This window comes from Nyctereutes procyonoides, unplaced genomic scaffold (assembly GCF_905146905.1).
Source record: "Nyctereutes procyonoides isolate TBG_1078 unplaced genomic scaffold, NYPRO_anot_genome, whole genome shotgun sequence".
In the NCBI taxonomy this organism is placed as follows: Eukaryota; Metazoa; Chordata; class Mammalia; order Carnivora; family Canidae; genus Nyctereutes; species Nyctereutes procyonoides.
The window spans coordinates 2706144-2724898 of record NW_026575120.1 but is presented as its reverse complement, the minus strand read 5'-3'; the positions used below and the strand labels follow the sequence as shown (position 1 = coordinate 2724898).

Sequence of the window (18755 nt, the reverse complement as noted above, 5' to 3'; positions counted from 1 at the left end):
AAAAGAGAGAGAGAAGTCTCCATGCTGATCCAGAGCTGTCTTACAGTCAGGCAAGAATTAAATTACTAAAAAAAAAATTAAAAAAAAGAATTAAATTACTTAAAACCAAGATAAGCATTGCTTTATTCAAAATCTGAATTTTTCCTAAAGGACACATCAGGTCTTAATTTAAAGGAGGGAAAAAAAAGAAAAAGAAAAATCTGACAGTATATCATTTAAAAGAGTAGAAAGGAAAATGAAACATTAATCATTGGCAGAGCCATGATCATGAGTTATTACATCGCTACATAAATATAGACAGTCCCCTTAGAGAAGAATCCATCGTTATGACTGGTCTATCTTCTTTAGAAGTAACTCACTCTTAATGTGCCTGCCGCAATGCCCTTGTTCACAGAGGTATGTGTTAGTGAAATGGAAATCTTTGATTAGCTCCTGAACTCTCTGTGGGCTTCCATCTCTTAGGAAAACACAGTTTTTACTTCTCAGACAAAAGAGTTGTCTACAGGATTCTAGGTATCTGTCTCCCTCTTTCCAGGGCAGGGAATGAATGAAGAACATTCTTTTTCTCTCAGAAAGATAATTATACAGTGGTCCTCAATTTTGCTTTTTCACACGGTTTCATCCACAATACATTTAGCAGATACACTTCAGATTTCTGATAGGCACATGATACTCATTCTCTTTTTAATTTTCAATCTATATTTTACCTACTTCTAAATATTTTCTCTATTTTATGATATATTTTGTAATTCCTGTGCTGGCACCACCATCTTGTCATCAAATCTAGATTTAAGTATTTTTTATCTGTGTAAAGCTACAAGCTTCTTCCACAGGAAAGACAGTGAGTATACTTTTAGATTCTAAATAAGAAAATTGTGGAAAGATATTTGTGAATAACAAGTCCAAATGAGAAGCAGATGCATGAAAAATAAAAGACAGTGTTCTGCAAAAATGCAGAGTTAAAAATGAGAAACTGAGAAGAAATATAATTTAAGATGATTGACTATACATATGAAACCCTTAGAGGTTAAAAGACTTAGGAAGGGTTCAAGTCAAAACCATGGACCACTGCTAATTTCAGTGGAGGAATGTATTATACTGGCAGAAGTTTCCACTAGAAGCCCAATACGTGAGTTCTTATGAGCCAAACAAGAAATGGCTTTTCTCTTTAAGGGCCAATACTAGTAATTTTCATTGAAACTGGATGGTGAAAGCAAGATAAATTAGAGCGAAGAACAGCAACAACAAGATTTAGGGATCAGAAAAGTGTGCTAGCCTAAAACAGAGTTATCCCATGGATCTGCGTTTATAATTTACTGCAATTGATTCTGATTAGGGTAGGTTCACTTGAATTTCTTCATAACATAGTTTCAACTCAAGTTGTTCACTTTGAGTCCAAGACACAAAATGGTTACAGTGACAGAAGAAAAGCAATAGAGAGAAGTTTGGTCTTACCTTTTTTGTTTACTAAAGAACTCTCCTATTTAATACCTTTGGATGATACCAATAGAATGTCATCATAATTCACATTAAATATTCTTGAATACTAGAAAACCTATCCACGTTGCCTTCCAATCATTCCTCATAGCTTTTATTTTATTACTTTTTCATCAAATTTAGAGACCTTTTCTGAATCCTTTCTCAATACTCCAAACTCTTAAATTGTGTAGCCAAAACTGTACACTTATCCTGGCCTATCCTTGCTGAATACACTGGGAAGACTACCTCTCAAATGTAAATGAAATTACTATCAAAATGAGGGTGAAGGCACAAATTTAAATATCAAAAACTAATTTAACTGAAGGAGAAGTGTCCTTTATGAATGGAAAAGAAACAGCGTTCAGTGATCTGTGAAACAATTAAGAATAGCTATGTTCCAGTAGAACATGGAGAAATATATTCTCTCAAAGGAAAACAAGAAAAATAAATAACAAAATTTTAATAACCCTCATTTTAGGGTCACCTAGGTGGCTCAGTTAAGCATCCAACTCTTGATATCAGTTCAACTCATGATCTCAGGTTCCAGAGATAAAGCCCCCCACTTCACCCCCAATAGGCTCCACACCTAGGGTAGAGCCTGCTTAGGATTCTCTCTCTCCCTCTGCCCCCACTCCTGCTCACAGTCTATCTCTCTCAAACAAACAAAAAAAATTTTTTTAACTCATTTTAAAGCAAGGAATTAAATGAAAATTCGTAGAATTGTCTTCATCTACTGTTCAGATGAATGCAAAAAAATATGTAAAAATGCCCCGTTTAAGTTAGATAGCTAGTATTTAAGTTGAAAAAAAGATTGAAAGACTTTCAACTCAAAAGTTGAGAATAAAAACTGCTTCAAGATTATTAATACTTATTTTAGCATATACTATTGGATTTTACATAACAATAAGCTAAGAATGATTTTTAAAATTTATGTAAGCACTTTTCTTATATTGGACATACTTCTTTGATAGTAACATTAGGTTTTATAATTTTTAAATTTTTTATAACTTATATAAAACTCTAATGTACACAAAGTCATATAATTACTTTCAGTGTTAAGATTCTGTGCTGTTTTATAAAACTGTTTTCATTTCCAAAGAAATTCCCCAGAGGGTGTTTTTTTAAAAAGATTTTATTTATTTATTCACGGGAGACAGAAGAGAGAGAAGCAGAGACATAGGCAGAAGGAGAAGCAGGCTCCATGCAGGGAGCCCAATGTGGGACTTGATCCCGGGACTCCAGGATGACACCCTGGGCCTAAGGCAGGCACTAAACAGCTGAGCCACCCAGGTGTCCTGAGGAAGGTAATTTTTAAGGGATTACTGCTTTTTTGTTTTGATTAAAGCATGCTGACACTATATTAGTTTCAGGTGCACAATATAGTGACTCGATATTTATATACATCATAAAATGATCTCCATAAGTCTAGTTTCAATGTGGCATAATACATGGTTTTTACAATGTTATTGACTGTATTCCCTAGGTTGTACATTAAATCCCTGTTTCTTATTTATTTTATAACTTGAAGATTGTAAATTAAATCCCTTCACCTATTTCTTCAATCTGCCCACCCCTCTTCCCTCTGGCAAACAAATGTTTGCTCTCTGTATGTATCTGTTAGTCTGTTTCTGTTTTATTTTTTAGATTCCACCAATAGGTAGAGTTATATGGTATTTGCCTTTTTTTGTCTGATTTACTTCATTTACCATAATATCCTCTAGGTCTATCTATGTTGCTGCAAATGCAAGAGTTTGTTCCTTTTATGACTAGATAATGTTCCACTGAATATATATATATACATATATATTCAATGGATATATTATATATATATATATATATATATATATATATATATATGCCACATCTTTTTTTTTCCTAATTATTTACCGATGGACATTTAGGTTGCTTCCATGTCTTGGCTATTGTGAATAATGTGATGGACAAAGCGGTGTAGATCTTTCCAAATTAATGTTTTCATTTTCTTCAGATAAATATCTAAGAGCAAATTGCTGGATCATATGGCACTTATATTTTAATTTTTTTAATTTTTCAAGTTTTTATTTAAATTCTACTTAGTTAACTTATAATATTAGTTTATTAGTTTAAGGAATATTAGTTTAATATTAGTGATATTAGTTTATTAGTTTAAGGAATATAATTCAGTGATTCATCACTTACATATGACACCCAGTGCTCATCACAAGTGCACTTCTTTCTTTTTTTATTTTTAAGATTTTATTTATTTAAACACGAGATACACAGAGAAGCAGAGGGAGAAGCAGACTTCCCACAGGAAGCCCAGTGCAGGACTCCATCCCAAGACCCTGGGATTCACAATATGAGCCAAAGGTAGATGCTGAACCACTGAGCCACACAGGCACCCCCACAAGCGGCCTTCTTAATCCCCATTACCCATCTTGCCCATCACTCCCCACACATCTCCTCTCCAGCAGCCCTCAGTTTGTTCTCTATAGTTAAGAGTCTCTTTTACAGTTTCACTCTCTCTTTTTTACCCCTATAGTCACCTGTTTTGTTTCTTAAATTCCACATATGAGTGAAATCATACGGTATCTTTCTCTGACTTATTTTGCTTAGCATAATATTCTCTAGCTCCATCCATCTCATTGTGAATGGCAAGATTTCATTCTTTTTTATGATAAGTAATATTCCATCATACATATATATATTTATATTTATATATATACCACATCTTCCTCATCCTTTCTTCAGTCAATGGACATTTGACCTCTTTCCATAATTTGGCTGTTGCTGATAATGCCACTATAAACATTGGGGTGCGTGTGCCCCTTTGAATCCGTATTTTTCTGTCCTTTAGGTAATTACCTAGTAGAGCAATTGCTAGGTTGTAGGATAGTTCAATTTTAACTTTTTTGTGGAACCTCCTTGCTGTTTTCCAGAGTGGCTGCACTAGACTGCATTCCCACCAACAGTGTAAAAGGGTTTCCCTTTTTCTGCATCCTTGCCAATATCTGTTATTTCCTGTGTTGCTAATTTCAACCATTCTGAAAGAAATGGTATAGTATCTCATTGTTTTGATTTGTATTTCTCTGATGATGAGTGGTATTGTGCATCTTTTCAGGTGTCTATTAGCCATCTGCATATCTTTCCTGGAAAAATGTCTATCCATGCCTTCTGTCCATTTCTTAACTGGACTATTTGTTTCTTGGGTGTTTAGTTTGATAAGTCCTTATAGATTTTGGATACTAACCCTTTATCAGCTATGTAATTCGCAAATATCTTCTCCCATTCTTCAGGATGCATTTTAGTTTTATTGATTGTTTCCTTTGTTGTGCAGAAGCTTTTTATGTTGATTAAGTCACAATAGTTCATTTTTGCTTTTGTTTCCCTTACCTCTGGAGATGTCTGGTAAGAAGCTGCTATGGCTGAGGTCAAAGAAGTTCCTGCCTATGTTCTCCTCTAGGATTTTTTTAAAGATTTATTTATTCATGAGAGACACACAGAGAGAGAGAGAGAAAGAAAGAAGCACAGACACAGGCAGAGGGAGAAGCAGGCTCCATGCAGGGAGCCTGATGGGGGACTCGATCCTGGGACTCCAGGATCATGCCCTGGGCCAAAGGCAGACGCTCAACCGCTGAGTCACCCAGGCGTCCCTCCTCCTCTAGGATTTTGATAGTTTCCTGTCTCACATTTAGGTCTTTCATTCACTTTGAATTAATTTTTGTGTGTGGTATAAGAAAGTGGTCCAGTTTCATTTTTCTGCATGTTACTGCCCAATTTTCCCAGCACCGTTTTTTGAAGAGACTGTCGTTTTTCCATTGGATATTCTCTCCTGTTTTGTCAAAAATTAGTTGACCATGTAGTTGTGAGACCATTTCTGGGTTTTCTATTCTGTTCCATTGATCTATGTGTCTGGTTTTGTGCCTGTGCCATACAATCTTGATGAGTACAGCTTTGTAATATAAATTGAAGCCTGGAATTGTGATGCCACCAGCTTTGCTTATCTTTTTCAACATTGCTTTGGCTATTTGGGGGTCTTTTCTGGTTCCATGCAAATTTTAAGATTGTTCTAGCTCTGTGAAAAATGCTGGTGGTATTTTAATAGGGATTGCATTAAATGTATAGATTGCCTCGGGTAGTATTGATACTTTAACAATATTTGTTCTTCTAATCCATGAGTATGGAATGTTTTTCTATTTCTTTAGGTCATCTTCAACTTCTTTCATAAGTGTTCCATAGTTTTCAGAGTACAGATTTTTTGCCTCTGTAGGTTTATTAGGTTATTCTAGGTATCTTACGGATTTTGGTGCAGTTATAAATGGGTCAATTCCTTGATTTCTCTTTCTCCTGCTTCACTATTGGTATATACAAATGCAACAAATTTCTGTACATTGATTTTGTATCCTGTGACTTTGTATCAGTTCCAGCAATTTTTTGGTAGAGTCTTTTTCGGTTTTCTACATAGAGTATCGTGTCATCTGTGAATAGTAAAAGTTTGACTTCTTCCTTGCTGATCTGGATGCCCTTTATTTCTTTTTGTTGTCTGCTGAGGCTAGGACTTCCAGTACTACATCAAATAATGGTGAGAGCGAACATCCCTATCATGTTCCTGACCTTGGAGGAAAAGCTCTCAGTTCTCCCTCATTAAGGATGATATTACCTGTGGTCTTTCATATATGATGTTGAGGTACGTTCCCTATACCCCTACTTTGTTGAGGGTTTTTTTTAATCAAGAACGGATTCTGTATTTTGTCAAATGCTTTTTCTGTGTCTATTGAGAAGATCATACAGTTCTTATCCTTTCTTTTATTAATATGATGTATCACACTGATTGATTTGTGAATAAACTGCCCTTGCAAATCCAGGAATAAACCCCACTTGATTGTGTTAAATGATTCTTTTAATGTACTGTTAGATTTTATTTGCTCGTATTTTGTTCAGAAATTTTGTATCCATGTTCATCTGGGATACTGACCTATAATTCTTCATTTTAATGGGGTCTTTATCTGATTTGGGAATCAAAGTAATGCTGACCACATAAAATGAGTTTGGAAGTTTTCCTTCCATTTGCGTTTTTTGGAACACTTTGAGAAGAATAGATATTAACTCTTATTTAAATGTTTTGTAGACTTCTGGGAAGCCATCTGGCCCTGAACTTCTGTTTATTGGGAGATTTTTGATTACTGATTCAATTTCTTTGCTGGCTATGAATCTGTTCAACTTTTCTATTTCTTCCTGTTTCAGTTTTCATAGTTTATGTTTCTAGGAATTTATCCATTTCTTCCAGATTCCCTAATTTGTTTGCATATAATTTTTCATAATATTCTCTTATAATTGTTTGTATTCCTGGGGCACTTGGGTGGCTCAGGGGGTTAAGTGTCTAACTCTTCAGCTCAGGTCATGATCTAGAGGCATGAGACCAAACCCAGCATTGGGCTTCAGGTTGGATGTGAAGCCTGCTTAAGATTCTCTGTCTTCCTGTCTCCCTCTAAATGCCTCTTCCCCTGCCAACCACTCACTCTCTTCCTCTCTAAAAACAAAACTTGTATTTCTTCCATGTTGGTTGTGATCTTTCCTTTCTCATTTGTGATTTTATTTATTTGGGTCATTTCTCTTTTCTTTTTGATAAGTCTGGCTAGGGGGTTATCAATTTTATTAATTCCTTCAAAGAACCAGCTCCTAGTTTTATTGATCTGTTCTATTGGGATTTTTTTCATTGTTTCTATATCATTTCTTTCTGCTCTAATCTTTATTATTTCCATTCTTCTGTGAGCTTTAGGCTTTATTTGCTCTTCTTTTTCTATCTCCTTTAGATATAAGGTTAAGTTTGTGTATTTGAGGGTTTTTTTTTTGGTTTTTTTTTTTTTTTTTTTTTTTTTTTTTTTTTGCTTCTTGAGGTAGGCCTGTATTTCTATATACTTGCATCTTATGATTGTTTTTGGTTATCCCAAGGGTTTTGAACTGTTATGTTTTCATTTTCATTTGTTTCCATGTCTTTTTGTTTATTTCTTCTTTAATTTTCTGGTTAACCCATTCATTCTTTAGTAGAATACTCTTTAATATCCATGTATTTGTGGTCTTTCCAAATGTTTTCTTGTGATTGACTTCAAGCTTCATAGCATTGTGTTTGGAAAATATACATGGTATGATCTCAATCTTTTCGCATTTGTTGAGACTTGATTTGTAACTCAGTATGTGATCCATTTTGGAGAACATCCCATGTGCACTTGAAGAGAATGTATATTCTGCTGCTCTAAGATGAAATGTTCTTAGTATATCTGTTAAGTCCATCTGGTCCAGGGTGTCATTCAAAGCCAGTGTTTCTTTGTTGGTTTTTTGTTTAGATGATCTGTTCATTGCTGTAACCGGGGTATTAAAGTAACCTATTATCAATGAGTTTCTTTATGTTTGTTATTAATTGTTTTATATATTTAGGTGCTCCCAGGTTGGGGGTATAAATATTTACAATTGTTAGATCTTCTTGTTGGATAGACCCATTTATTATTGCCCTTCTTCACTTCTTGTTTCAGTCTTTAGTTTAAAATCTAGTTATATATAGTATGGCTAACTTCTTTTGGCATCCATTAGAATGATAAATGGTTCTCCATCTCATTTTAAGTCTGCAGGTATCTTTAAGTATAAAATGAGTCTCTTGTAGGCAGCATATAGATGGCTCTTGTTTTTTTATTTTATTTTTTATCCATTCTCATACCCTACGTCTTTTGGTTGGAGCATTTGGTCCATTTACATTCAGAGTGACTACTGATAGATATGAATTTAGTGCCATTGTATCACCAGTAAAGTAATTTCTTCTGGAGATTGTCCCTGTTCCTTTCTACTCTTTATTGCTTTTGGTATTTCTTTCCCACTCAAAGAGTTTCCTTTAATATTTCTTGCAAGACTGGTTTAGTGGTCACAAACTCTAGTTTTTGTTTGGCTGGAAAACTCTTTATCTCTCTTTCGTTCTGAATTATAGACTTTCTGGATAAAGTATTCTTGGCTACATATTTTTCCCATTCAGCATGTTGAATATATCATGCTACTCTCTTCTGGCCTGCCAAGTTTCTGTGGAAAGATCTGCCACCAATAACCTTATTTGTCTTCCCTCATAAGTTAAGGATTTCTTTTCCCTTGCTGTTTTTAGGATTTTTTCCGTATCTCTGTATTTTGCAAATTTTACACAATGGTTTTATGTTTTCCTTGTGTGATGCCTGTACGCTGTTCTCTTCTGTCTGTCTGTCTGTGTCTCTATTTTATCTCTCTGTGATCAGGGCTCCTGCCCCTCCACAGTACCCACAGTCATTTTCTCCCCCAGATCCTGCCTCCACACCTCCTACCTTGCATGATATGGCCTCTTCTCTCACTCTAGTTGTGTAGTTTGTTCTGTCAGTCCTTAGATCAATTTCATGGGTGCTTAGAATGATTTGATATGTATCTAGCTTTGTTCAAGGAACAAGACAAGCATAGAGTCCTCCTCCTACTTACTCCACCATCATAACGCCTATATTTCAAAATTTTAAAGGAATCTCCAAGCTATTTTCCAGAGTTTTTGCACCAATTTACATACCATTCAACAATTCAAAAGGGTTCCCATTTCTCCACATTCTCAACAATATTTGAAATTTCTTGTCTTTTGATACTAGCCAAAAGATATTATGAGGTAATATCTTATCGTGGTTTTGATTTGCATTGCCTTCATGAATGGTGATGTTAAGTATCTTTTCATATATCTCCTGGCCAACTATATGTCTTCTTTGGAAAAATGTCTATTCAAGTCTTCTGTCCATTTTCTTATCAGATTATTTGTTCTTTCTGGTATAGAGTTGTATGAGTTCTTTATATATTTTAGATGATAATCTCTTACCAGATATATCACTTGGAAATATCATCTCTTATTCTGTAGGTGGCCTTTTTGTTTCATTGATGGTTTCCTACTCTATGAAAAAAAATTTAAAAGTTTTTATTTAAACTCCAATTAGTTAACATACAGTACAATATTATTTTCAGCTGTACAACACAGTGATTCAATAATTCCAAACAACACCTGGTGTTCATCACAAATGCACTCCTTAATTCGCTTACCCACTTAATCCATCCCTCCACCCACCTCTATTCTGGAAAACATCAGTTTGTTCCTTATGGTTGAGAGTCTGTTTCCTGGTTTGCCTCTCTCTCTCTTTCTTTTCCCCTTTGCTCATTTGTTTTGTTTTTTAAATTCTACATATGAGAGGCATTATGGCATTTGTCTTTCTCAGATTTCTTTCTCTTAGCATAATGCTCTCTAGCTCCATTCATGTCATTGCAAATGGCAAGATTTCATTCATTTTTATGGCTGAGTAATATTCCATTGTGTATATATGCCAGTTCTTTATTTATTTATTAGTTGATGGACACTTCAGCTGATTCCATAATTTCATTATTGATGATAATACTGCTATAAACATCATGGTGCATGTGTCCCTTTGAATTAGTATTTTTGTATTATTTGGGTAAATATCTAGTAGTGCAATTGCTGGACTGTAAGGTAGTTCTATTTTTAGCTTTTTCTGGAAATTCCATAGTGTTTTCCAGAGCAGCTGCCCCAGTTTGCATGCCCACCAACAGTGCAAGAGGGTTCCCCTTTCTCACCAACACTTGTTGTTTTTTGTGTTGTTGATTTTAGCCATTCTGACAGGTGTGAGGTGATACCTCACTGAAGCTTTGATTTGCACCATCTTGAATACTCCACTTGTAAACAATTTCTTTTTGAAGTTAACAGTTCTTTAGATGTATTGAAAATGTTCCAAAGGAATGTATCTACTACAGTTAGGCTCTGGTAGAAAATATATTATCTTTAAGAGAAAAGCAACTTCAAAATCCACCTTTCAAAATAATAGTGATCTCATTACAATTTGTTTCAGTAAAACTGAACTATTTAACTGTATATAATGTTAGGTGTTGTTAATGGAAAATAAAAGAAGCAAATACTCCATTTTATAAACTCAGAATTCCCTGAGTATTCTTCACTGAATTAGAGGCCACCAAGTAGACTGTTGACAGGAAATGGAAAAAAAAAATGCTTGCCAACCTTGAGGGCACCTAGAATACAAGCAGGGTTAAGAGAAAACTAACCAATTCAACATATAAATTACTTTAAACAAATAAACAGGTATGCAGTACAGAAAAGTAATTCATGAAGTGCATTTATGTTTGATCTTTAGTTACAAAATTTTACAAATTATTTTATAAATTATTTTAAACATGTCTTGATAAAAAGGTATTTACAGATGGAAGTTTTACAAAAACTCGACTTCCTTATCTGAAAAATAAGTCTTTTATAATTTAATATTAGAAATAATATATGTAGTTTTATGCAGCATAAATTTTATTGTTTTATTAAATATAAGATGTATTTTTAATATTTGGTATCTCTTAAATCAGTTTCCATTATATAATCAATAGTGTCTTTCAATCGTTGTTGGGATATACTGAGATCATTTTATTTATTTTTATTTTTTTATTCTTTTTTTAAATTTTATTCATTTATTCATGAGAGACAGAGACACAGGCAGAGGGAGAAGCAGGCTCCATGCAAGGAGGCCGACATGTAGTCTCTTCAACAAACTGTTTAAACTGCTTCTCCCTCTGCCTGTGTTCCCTACAGGGAACCCGATGTAGGACTCAATCCCAGGACCCCAGAATCATGACCTGAGCCAAAGGCAGACACTCAACCACAGAGCCACCTGGGTGCCCCAGTTACCAGGTTTTTGTGTGTGTGTGTTCAGAACACTTGAGATCTACTCTCAGAAAATTTCAAGTATATAGTACCTTATTATTAACTAGAGTCATCATTCTGTACTCTGGGTCTCCAGAATTTACTCATCTTAGAACTGAAAGTTTATATCCTTTCACTAACACTCTCCTTTGCCCCCATTCCCCAGCCCTTGGTAACCACCATTCTACTTTGTAACCATGAGTTCAACTATTTTAGGTTCCATATAGAAGTGATACATGCAGCATTGTCTTTTGTGTCTGACTTATTTCATGTAGCATAATGTCCTCCAGATTCATACATGTTGCAAATGACAATTTCCGTTTTTAAAAAGGCTGGATAATATTCCATTCTCTCTCTCTCTCTCTTTCTCTCTCTCTCTTTATTGCCTTTTCTTTATCTATTCATCTGTTGATTAGCAATTAGTTTCCATGTCTTGGCTACTATGAATAATGCTGCAGTGAACATAGGAGAACAGATATCTCTTTGATATTTTATTTCCTTTGGACATGTAACTAGAAGTGAGATTGGTGGATGAAATAATAGTTCTACTTTTAACTTTTTGAGAAAGCTCTATACTGTTTCCCATACAACTGGCTGTACCAATTTACATTCCCACCAACAGTATATGAGAACTCACTTTTCTCTACATCCTTGCCAACACTTGTTATTTCTTCACTGGTTGGTCATAGCCATCCTAACAAGCATAAGGTGACAGCTCATTGTGCTTTAGATTTGCATGTCCCTGATTAATAGTGATATTGAACTTCATTTATATACTGGTTGGACATTTGTATGTCTTCTTTGGAAACATGTCTGTTTAGATATTTCACCTGTTTTTAAATAGGGTGATTTATTTATTTATTATTTATTTATTTATTTATTTATTTATTTATTTAGCTATTGCGTTGTATAAGTTCCTTATATAGTTTGGATATTAACCCATTATCAGATAGGTGATTTACAAATATTTTCTTCCATTCTGTAGTTTGTTCATTTTGTCACTTGTTTCCTTTGCTGTGCAAAAACTCCTCAGCTTGTTATAGTCCCACTTGTTTATATTTGCTTGTGTTGCCTGTTTTGGGTGTCAAATCCAAAAAATTGCTGTCAAGACCAATGTCAAGGATGTTTCCCCCTGTGTTTTCTATTAGGAATTTTCAGGTTTCAGATTTTATACTTAAGTCTTTCATTCAATTTGATTGTAAGCTAAGGGTCCAATTTTATTATTTTGTAAATGGAAACCCAGTTTTCTGGATACAGTTTGTTGCCTTACTAATTAATAGATCAAATTATATCCAATGATGCATAGTTATTTTTATATGTATCATATAGTCCCTCCTGAATTATTGAGTGGCTAAAACTTGGATCTGTGCTTTTTTTCATGCTTTGGTCAATTTAATGTAACTTCAACTCAGTAAGCAGAACCATCAACCTGGCTGACAATAGTCACTCCATATCTGCTCTGAGATATTCTCTATTTCTTATCTCAAAGTCAGGATGCCCGGGGTGGCTTAGTGGTTGAGTGTCTGCCTTTGGCCCAGGTTATGATCCTTGGGTCCTGGGATCAAGTTCTGCATTGGACTTCCCAAGGGAGCCTGCTTCTCCCTCTGCCTATGTCTCTGCTTCTCTGTGTCTCTCATGTTTAAATAAATAAAATCTTAGAAAAAAATCAATAACTTTGGTAATCAGTAAACTATATATGACCAATATGTTATGCTCCAGTTGACCATAAGACTTATGGATTGGTTAACTCTTTGAGGCTTGGGTGAAGTAGTTTTATACATTTGCTAAATGACATCTTATAGGAACTTCAGGAATCTTTTTCACAAGCCCAACAGTTCCTTCATCGGTAAGACTGTAGTCCAGATACACTACTTTAAAAACACACAAGTCCACTAATTATCAAAAAGGTAAGTAGGTCTTGACAGGAAGAAAATAACAGAAATTGGTATTACAGTTTTGAAAAGATGTGATGTCATAGCAAACTCGGGGACACTTAGAAACAAGAATAAATCGGGATCCCTGGGTGGCGCAGCGGTTTGGCGCCTGCCTTTGGCTAAGGGCGCGATCCCGGAGACCCGGGATCGAATCCCATATCGGGCTCCCGGTGCATGGAGCCTGCTTCTCCCTCTGCCTATGTCTCTGCCTCTCTCTCTCTCTCTCTGTGACTATCATAAATAAATAAATTTAAAAAAAAAAAAAAAAAAAAAAAAAGAAACAAGAATAAATCACTTCATCGTAGCAGTATAATAATCAAGTTCTAGGGAAACTATAAATTGAGATAACCATCTCTGACACCAGAAAGGAAGCTAAGCTCTGTGAGTTTTCCCTTCGTTATTCTCTTTAATGCAGATGAACAAAAAAACTTAACGGTGCTTTGCAGCACTAATTATTTGGTAATAATCAAAAGGTTTCATGATCTGAAAAAGTTGTTTCAGTACAGCCCATTAAACAATATGAAGAGCTATTATTCCATGCTACTACCTTTCTGCCGCTCAGGTGTTCATTTGCCAGATGCTTTCTAATTAAGAGCATATAAAAGGAGAATAACATGAATTGCACAATCAGGTGAATTTATCTAGTCCAATTTTGGTGCCAATAATAAGTATTATATTTTATTACAATTTTATCAAGATAATAATTTTCTCAATGTTTATATTGACACTATTCTAAGCCACTAAAAAAATCCTCTGAGGCTAGTTAATTATGTGAATCATAGAGATGAAAGACTTCTCTAAATTTAGACCAGCTAAAATAACAGCATACATGTTTGTCTTACCAATATGTATAGTTATCTAAAATTCATACCAAGTGATTTGTAGTAAACCAGTCTCCTGCTGAAGACTTTTATTCTATATATTCCATAACTACTCAGTTGTGGTACTTGTGTGTACAATGGTCTCTTAAATATCTGTAAACCAGAGAGGGGGAGTGAGGAAAAGAATGAAAAGGAAAGGATGAGGATAGAAAAGAGAAAAGAATTTAAGTCATTACCCAAAGATATTCATTTTATTGTTTCCCTTTGCTGTCCCTTTACAATTGAGAAATTGATTTTGGACTTTTTCCACACTTGCTAGGAAAAAAAAATCTCTTTCCCTTGGCTTCTTTGATCCAGGGAGTTGGTAACTCAGAATTGCTGTTAAGATAATAGCATCCCTTCTGCTCATTGTTGGATTGTAGTTTTGAAGCCAGAGCTTTAAGAGGTACAGGTACAAAGCTGTACAAAGCTTTAAGAGCTTTGTACAGGTACAAAGGTAAATTGGTAGGCAGGAAATAGACATCGGTATCATCACATGCCACTAAAATAGACTGAATTTTAAGAATTAAATGCCTCTAAACGAACTTTTTGTCATGACTTTAAAGAACAACAAAAACAGCAACAAAAATCTTGTTTTAAACATAACATTGGCTTGTAGTCAAAATAATGCAGGTTTTTAGGACAGTGATACTTAGATCCTTCTGGAGAAATATCATCCTAAAATCTGAAAATGGATTTAATACCATTAGGGAGATATCTTCAAGATTTAATCTGTGTATAGGTTATGATCCAGTTTGCATAGATTCAGTCCTGACTCTGTCACTACGGAAAATCTTTTCAATCACCATGTGCCTCAGTTTCCTTTTCTATAAAAGGAAAATAGCGGTATATTCTTACAGGAAATGTCTACTCAGATCCTTTGCCCAATTTTCAGGGTTGTCTTTCTACTATTGAGTTGTAATAGTTATTCACATATTTTAGATACAAGTCAAATACCAGATACATACTTTGCAAAAATTTTTGCCTTATAAAATTGTTGTAGTAAATGATTTAAGACATGTAAATTGTTTACAATTTAGTCTGACGTATGGAATGCATTAATTATTATGAAGCTTGGACCAGGTCCTCTTAGTAACCTAAAAGTTATTAAATTCTTCCCTCCTGACCCCTAAACACTTTCATCTATTAGGAACCCATTGATAGGGCAGCCTGGGTGGCTCAGCAGTTTAGGGCCTGCCTTCAGCCCGGGGAGTGATCCTGGAGACCCGGGATCGAGTCCCACGTCGGGCTCCCTGCATGGACCCTGCTTCTCCCTCTGCCTGTGTCTCTGCCTCTCTCTCTGTCTCTGTGTCTCTGATAAATAAATTTAAAAAATTAGAAGCCCATTGATATTTCATAGAATCCTAGAATCTTATAATACAACTTGTTCGGAAGAAAAGAATGGAAAGAAGGAAGGAATGGGGTAGAGAAAGAAAAAGGAGAGAAAGAAGGAAAGGAAAGAAAAGAAAGAAAGAAAGAAAGAAAGAAAGAAAGAAAGAAAGAAAGAAAGAAAGAAAGGAAGGAAGGAAGGAAGGAAGGAAGAAAGAAAAAGAAAGAAAGAAAGAAAGAAAGAAAGAAAGAAGAAAGAAAGAAAGAAAGGAAGAGAAAAAGTCACAGATCTTTCTTAACTTTATAATAAGGTTACATCCTGACATACCCATCATAAGTTGAAAATATCATAAATTGAGAATGTACTCCATACACCTAACCTACTGAGCATGATAGCTTAGCCTAGGTGATCTTAAATATGCTCAGAATACTTACATCAACCTACAGTTAAATTATTTAACACAGAATGTTGAATATCTATGTAGTTTATTGAACACTACACTAAAAGTGAAAAACAGAACAGTTGTAAATGTATTGTTTGTTCACCTTTGTGATGGTGTTGCTGATTGGGAGTGGTGGCTGACTGCTCAATATATTGCTAGCCAAAAAAGATCAAAACTCAAAATTCAAAGTATGGCTTCTATAGAATGCATATCACTTTGCACCATTGTAAAGTCAAAAAATCATAAGTTGAATTATTGTAAGTCAAGGACCACCTTTTTGGTGAAATAGTTGATGCCATTCCATCACCTGAAGCAATGTCAGCCACACATCAGCCATCCATTTACTTTTCACCTTCATGACTTTGCTATAATTTCCATATAACTACTATATTTTCATAAATTTTTTCTTTATACTGAACTAAGTAAACTTGTTTTAAAATAAAATCTTACATAGTTTTTATCTTTTAATTTGAACATATATACCAATCTATTTTGCAACTTTGATACACATAAAAATGTCTACATTAATTTATAATTGCTTATTAAGAAAAGTTTCTTCAACTTTCAATTAAGCAAGAATATTGACAGTCATTAATACCAACTAAATACATATTTGAAACAATATTCATCATCACTTTAGAACTGAAGAACTTTCAGAACTAGAAAGTCAGCACAGTTATTGGATGCAAGTTTATAATTCAGTTAGGACTTTTTTGATCACTTAAACTAAGCATGATAAATACTGTACTGATGAAACTTTTGCCATGTCAAGTTATTTCCAGGGCTTTTTAAAAAATCTACAAAACATAAACTGAGTAAAAAGACTATGGATATAGATTTTCAAGGAATTATCAGAACTTGTACATTTGAGGAGATCATAAAAGAGGTTAGCTACCTCAACAGGTATTTAATAAAAATGAAAAGATTCAGTCAAATTTATATTAGGAAAGGCAAAAATAAGCCTAGTTTTAACACTTTGCAAGATTCACTCACAAACTTAAACCTATTTTATGTCCATGGGCTTATGGAACTAGTAGATCTAGAACAGTTTTTAAAAGTAGAAGAGCTTATGTATTAACACTCTGTCATCTTCAAAGCTAAAGTCTAAGATTTTTTTTAAATCTTACTTAGAAGGAACTGGCTTTTTGTCCTAACAAATATAAATTGATGATTTTTCCCTACTGAAGATTAATTTTCAGTCCCAAGTTATTTATCATTCTGAATTTTATAGAAAAACAGAGTTTTTATTTGAAAAGTTGGGAGGAGGCGATCCCTGGATGGCTCAGCGGTTTAGCACCTGCCTTTGGCCCAGGGCGTGATCCTGGAGTCCTGGGATCGAGTCCCACGTCAGGGTCCCTGCATGGAGCCTGCTTCTCCCTCTGCCTGTGTCTCTGCCCCCCCCCCCATGTCTATCATAAATAAATAAATAAAAATCTTAAAAAAAAAGAAAAGTTGGGAGGAGGGATATACAGTCTACCTTTTTAAATTGGTGCCTCTAGTGCAAAAATTGGGTTATAAATGTATCTTAGTCATTGGTACATGACACATTCATCGTTGGCCTATACATGACATGATTTTATTTAACTGGTTATTTATAATAATGAAATAAACACCTAAAATCACATCATCCCAAATAAAATTGGAGGTCTTGACCTTTATTTTTTTTTTTATTTATTTACGATAGTCATACAGAGAGAGAGAGAGAGGCAGAGACACAGGCAGAGGGAGAAGCAGGCTCCATGCACCGGGAGCCCGACGTGGGATTCGATCCCGGGTCTCCAGGATCGCGCCCTGGGCCAAAGGCAGGCGCCAAACCGCTGCGCCACCCAGGGATCCCAGGTCTTGACCTTTAGCCCATATTTTTCCTTATGATTTCAACTTCATCTAATCCCTGCCCTCCTCTGACTATAGATAATCATCATCCTGAATTACATGTTCCCCATTTCACTGTGGTTTTTTTTTTATAGTGTTAATGCATCCACATATTCCTAAAAGGTATGCTGTTAAACATTAAGCTTTATGTGGTTTTCTTACCATTTTAGAAAGTGTTTCAAGATGCATATTATCATCTCAAACATTTTTTTCTTAATATTATATAGTTAAGATTTATTCATAACTCAAGTGCTATAAATTATTCCACTTTGTGAATATAATGCTATATCTTCCTTCACTTTCCAACAATAGGCTTCCGAATTGTCTCCAGGGTTTTTGCTATTATGAATAACAGTACTATGAACATTTCTGTACATCTATGCTGTATACGTGCAAAACTTTCTCTTGGCTACAAAAATTACTGGGCCAGAGGGTATGTAGATGTAAACCCATTCTCTCTCCAAAACATGGCATTGTGCACCTTTTAAATTTTGACCATAAAAGAGTTATAAAATAATATTTCATTGTGGTCTTGATTTGCATTTTACTGATCATATATGATTACTAGCCATATGTTTTTCTCTTCATGGAAATTCACTTTGCTATCTGTTTTTTATTTTCTTAATTAGTTTATGGAGTTCTTTATATATCTTTGATATTAATCCTTTGCCAGTTTTCTGTATTATGAATATCTTCTATGAAATTGCAGTTTCTTTTCATTTTCATAAAGGTTTTATTCAGTGAATAAGTGTACTTAATTTTAATTTAGTCAAAAATATCTATCTTTTCTTATTTAGGACAATGATTTTTAATCTTATTTTAAGAAATAGTTGTCTGAAAAAAAATAGTTGTCTGCCACAGCTGTAAACATTACACAACCAATTTTCTTCTGATAGTTTTAAAGATGTTGAGTTGCCTTCTCTTCTTCCTCTTTTCTTTCCCTTTTTCTTCATTTTAATTTGTTTTACCTAATCATATCTGTGAAACAGGAATCCATTTTCGTCTTTATCCACATGGACAACTTACCCTTATTCCAGTTTTATTTACTGAAGAGTTTCTCTTTTCCTTGCCTCTGTCTATATCAAACTTCCATAGGATGACTATA

At 34.5% G+C, this 18755-nt stretch overlaps 1 pseudogene; it reads left to right on the top strand.

Moving 5' to 3' along the window:
- Positions 1–378: 378 nt before the first annotated feature.
- LOC129516098 (synaptotagmin-17-like) overlaps positions 379–18755 on the top strand; it is a 31360-nt pseudogene continuing 12983 nt past the window's right edge.